Source organism: Vombatus ursinus, unplaced genomic scaffold (assembly GCF_900497805.2).
Source record: "Vombatus ursinus unplaced genomic scaffold, bare-nosed wombat genome assembly UNPS02006863.1, whole genome shotgun sequence".
Taxonomy (NCBI): Eukaryota; Metazoa; Chordata; class Mammalia; order Diprotodontia; family Vombatidae; genus Vombatus; species Vombatus ursinus.
In genome coordinates this window covers 2414-7836 of record NW_020946641.1, presented here as the reverse complement: position 1 = coordinate 7836, position 5423 = coordinate 2414, and the positions used below count along the sequence as shown (strand labels likewise).

Genomic DNA, 5423 nt, shown 5'->3' with positions numbered 1-5423 from the left:
AATGAGGGCATTTTATATTTTGTAAGCATAAATTCAGTTCATTTGGGTTGTCAGTTTTGTTGACATATAATTGAGCAATGTATTTTCCAATAATTCCCCATATTTCTTCATTTGTTTGAATTCTCTTTTCATTTTGATTATTCATAACTTGGTTTTCCTTCTTTTTAAATATAAAAGTAGTTGATGGTTTGACTGCTTTGTTTCTTTTGTAATAAATGCAGGCCCATTTTTTATTCATTCTTTATGATTTTTTATTGTAGAAAAAGTTTAGAGACCTAAATTTTCTTCTGAGGAGTGTTTTGATTACCTCCCCCAAATTTTTACATATTATCTCAGTGTCATTCTCTTTAATAAAATGATCTAGTGTTTGCCCTTTTACCTACAAATTATCTAAGACCCAGTTACTTAGTCCTGACTAGTTTCTAATCATTTTTTGAGGAAACTTTATTGATTAAAATTTTATTGTATCATGACCAATAACTAAAATGTTAACTATTTCTGATTTTATATATTTGTGAATTCTTCATAACTTAATACATAGTTAATTTTTGGGAAAAAAAGATACTATTCATGGAAGATAGACCAGCAGGGGGAAAAAAGCAAACAGATGGGTGACAGATAATAGTTACACAAAAATTCTTTCTATTCCCTTCCAATAAGTGCTAAAAGTTCAGGATACCTACCTTTTTTCTAAAAATTCTATTTAAGTCCTTAACTTCAGCCTTAGTTTTAAAATAGACTTGTCTAAATCAATGGGAATACCTTGAAAGTTCTCACTATTTTAGTTGTGTTGTCTATTTCTTATTGCAAGTCTGTTAGCATTGCTATTTAAGAATTGAACGCTGTGTCATGTTTTGCATTTTATGTTGTGTATTGATATTAATTGTCTATAGTAATTTTCAGTGTAATGTAGTTTTCTCCTTTATCTTTTAAAATCAAGCTGATTTTTGCTGTTGATTTGTCTGGTCATGACTTTTTTTTAAATTAAAAGCTAATTCAGTTTTCTCTAGCCCATTTTTTTTAACTTTGCATGAATCTTTATGTTCCAATGGTGTTAACATATGGAATACTTCATGAATTTTCATATCATACTTGCACAGGAGCCATGCTAATCTTCTATATGTTGATCCAATTTTAGTAAATGTGCTTCCAAACAAAGCATCATAATACTCTTGTAGAAAATCCAATGGTGTGTTGCTTACCTGTTAACAAACATAGATAAAAAGGTTCCCTCATATTAAGATTCATATAATTCACTATGTATATTGGGGAGGAACTGTTAATCTGAGCCTACAGAGGCTGAGCTATTTCTCCCTCATGTAAAGAATATAAAATGGAAACAAATGAATTATTCCTCTTGGGTTACATTATACCTTGTGAGAGATAACAGTAATATATTTAATAGGAAGAAGCCCATAGGCAAGTGCCACAAAATAATCTAAAGATGACTCCCCCCCATGCAAGGTATACATGGTAACACAAATTCATATAGGTCAAAGTGAAAGTGATATATTTTAATCCAGTTCATCACCTTTCCTGAGTCTTAGGTTTCCTCTGATTCAAGAGATTATATCTACTACTTTTAGTGACAAATTTTCTCACAGATACACCAATTCCATGTGTAAGAATTATAAAATCCCCTTATCTGATCATAATCTATTATTTTCCACCCCCTCCTCCTTTCCTTACCAAACTGCACACTGCATCCACACTGTGATCTCTAACTAGCTAATCCTAGTATACCTCTTTTATTGTTTTTCAGTCATATCTCACATTTATGACCCCATCTGAGATTTTTTGGCAAAGATACTGGAGTAATTTGTCATTTCCTTCTCCAGCTCATTTTGCAGATGAGGAAACTGAGGCAAGCAGGGTTAAGTGACTTGCCCAAGGCCATATAACTAGTAAGTATCTCAGGCCAGATTTGAATTCAGAAATATGAGTCTTCCTGACTCCAGGTCTGGTACTTTATCTACTGTACCATACCGCCTTTATCAAATTACTATCCCATTCTTCACAGAACTCTTTCAAGCCTTTTCATGTCCTCCTCAAACCTCCTATGGCTTCCCCTTCTGCTAAATTCTCAGCTGAGAAACTTGCCTAATAGCTTACAGAAAAAAAATGAAGCCAAAAGCCATGAGCTTTTTTCCCCCTCCACTCTTCCTCTTCTCCTATCACTCATATGCTTTCTACCCCTTTTTTCTTACTTCACCTGGTCTTCCATGAAAAGGTCATCTTACTCCTTACCAAGGCTCACCCCTCTACCTTCTTAAATGAGCCTATGCCATTGCATCTCCTCCAACAGAATGTCCCCTCTTTCATCCTCATTATATCACTCTATCACTTATCTTCAATCTCTCCCTGTCTATTGGCACCTTCCTTACTGCCTACAAATATGCCAGAGGAATCTATAACACACAAAAGGTCAAGAACCTATGTATAACACCATAGAATGCCTCCTTGCCTTTAGGAGTTCCAGATCATTTTCTAAATGTTCAAAATATGATTTTCTTATGGATTTGCAATATGAGATTACATTTTATAAATTGGGGAAATGAGGCATAGGAATCCTAAGAGATATGCTGTATTACAGGAAACTAGTGATTATCCTAGAGAAGAAACTTTATCTCCTATTGATGAACACAGGATTTTCTAGTTTAAAGATTTCTTATCTTCAGGAATATGAAATTTATGATTGATATTTTCATTCACTATCAACAACTTTTACTTGGGCCATAAAAAAGGCCATTTTTGTGGTCAATATCTGACTTGTCATGTGGGTCAGATCTGATTTGCCATCTTACTCATCTCTTTTTTTTCAAATTAGATTGCCTCTCCTATTTTAGACTGCTTAAAAGGTTAAAAATCAAATAAAAACTCATTTAATTAATTTAATTTTGGTTGGTGCTCACTAGTCATATGTACATCCAAGTGGGCAAGGGCAGTCATATTAGTACTATTTATAGTTCCAGGCCATCGCATGACAGCATGGAGATGAGGTATAATTTAATCTAACTCAAATTAGAGGAAAAGCAAACTCTAATCCTGGCATTGTCAAACCTATGACAGGTTGAAGTAAACATCCGTCTTTCAAAAATACATCTCAGCCTTTGAGAAAATTGAAGATCTTTTGTAATCATTATTGTGTATATGACATAAATGATAAAAATTAACCTTTTTATTTCATTTTGTTTCTTTATTCCTTAGATCATAATAGTATATTCTAACTAGCATCTAGAAGTAACTGGGGCTAGGTGAATTGTGATATCACCTACATAGAGCACTAGGGGTAAAAATACCAACATAATTTGACAACATAGCATAGTGGCTAGGGAAGTGGATACAGACTCAGCAATCTTGGATTTTGAATCCCTCCTCAGATACTTATTTGCTCATCACTCTTTCCTAAATAAGTCACTGAACCTCTTTGCCTCAGGTTCTTGATATTTTAAGCATGTGGTAAGACAATAGCTTCTAAGCCCCTCCAGCTCTAAAATCTATGATCTTATGAATCTATCCCTAACACAGAAAGAAAAAAAAGATTATAAGTGCATACAATTCCATTGCCATCAATATGAAAAACAAAATACAATTTTGTTCCTAACAGTTAATATGAATTAAATGACTAGAGCAAAATAAAATCATTGGAGGAGAAAAGATCTGTTCTTGACTCAAATCTGAGCTTCAAACCTAAGCCTGGGTGGTAGCTAAACACAGAGATTATCAGGAACCTCGGTTGGGGATATAGGGATATAGCATTGTATACCTAGACCTGAGAATTACTCCAAAGATAGTATAGACAAGACAGAATTAAGGGACCAGAAGTGGATGAATACACATACCAGAAGTCATATTAATGCAATGACATAAATGCAACAGGGGCAATATCAATATTTTTGAGGCAAAGAGATATAGTCAGAGACATCATTGGTTAGACCTAGGAACAAATAGAAGAGCATAAATATTAACAAGAGAACATGATGTCCCTAGAGAGGTGAAATAATCATCCAGTCACAAAGGCATCATTAGGCATCTACATCCAAAATGTCAAATGGTAAGTCAAAGGTTAAGTAGCTTTTTAGGAATCAGGAAATCCATAGGAACAGAAAAGGTACAAGGAAACTACAAGACTTGGGGGGTCAGGATCCCTGACCTGCAGTTCAGTAAGTGGACATGGGATATTAACTAAAAAAAACTGAAATTAATGTCCATTGCATCTAGGAAACTACTATTTTTGGAGGGTGTATCTAGCCATGTAACCATGGCTTACAAGAAGGAGGGCATGAGCCATAAGAACTAGTTGGCTGGTTAGCGTCAGATGTAAAGACAAAGAGAAATACAACACTTGCCATAAAAACAATATAATGTGGACTCCCTTTGTGTAACTGAATTACTTCCATTAAGGAATATTAAAACCTTGTTAGTGACCACAACTGATATTGAATAGTTAGTTCATTATTAGTCATTTGATCATTCATATGGTTCAGATTTTAAGCATAACAATGATATACAGAAATCACAAACAAAGGCCAGAATTCTATTTTTCTTGCATACAGTGAGAAGCAATGTGTGTAGCACAATGAACAGAGAATCATCCATGAAGGCAGGAATACTTGGTTCATAATGTCCAGTTGGCTTTACATAGGGAAAACAAAATGAAAGAAAACAAACAAGCAAAAATGCTTATTTCATGCCTACAGATTGCATGCAATATTCAGCATGTCCAAGACATATGCTTTTTATCACAAGGGAGATAAATTAAAAGAATTAACTCATTGAACAAAATAAATTGCATGTCGATTATATTCAAGTCCCTCTGATAAATTCTGCAGGCAATGTACAGAAATGAAAGACACAATCCGTGTCTTTTTTATTTCTTAGGGCCTTACTGGTAAGATGTGTATGATTCAGAATAGGGTCTCCCTTGTAGTGGAAAATTAACTCCAAGTATAAACACATACATTACCAGCAATTGGTAAATTCTGGAAAATGAAATCAAACCCTTGTCAGGAACATCACTCATCAAAATGAAAAGACAGCAAATGTATGGGTGGTACAGAAGGACATTAGCCACCCCTGCATGTCCTCTTCAGTTTTCTTTTTGGGAAATATATAAATTCTTCCTCAAACTAATTAATCAGAAATGAGTTTTAAAATTATTTATTTAGTAAAGCAAAATTATTACCTTAATTAATGTCTATTAATGATTATATAATAGCATTTATATAGTCCTTTAAAGTGAAAGCACTTTACAAATATTCTTTCATTTTATCTTCACAATATCCCTTGGAAGTAGGTTCTACTATTGCCTTCAATTTACAAATGAGGAAACTGAGGCAGCAGAAATGATAAGAAATTCCAAGGATCACACAGCTAGCAAGTGCCAGAGGCAGGATTTGAACTTAGGACTTCCTGATTCCAGG

General features: G+C 34.0%; 1 non-coding gene across 1 annotated transcript; it reads right to left on the bottom strand.

Annotated features, from left to right (window-relative positions):
- Positions 1-1055: 1055 nt before the first annotated feature.
- Positions 1056-1162, bottom strand: LOC114033253. Its single transcript, XR_003567947.1, has one exon. It is a non-coding gene; the product is annotated as a U6 spliceosomal RNA (small nuclear RNA).
- Between the last annotated feature and the right edge of the window lie 4261 nt (positions 1163-5423).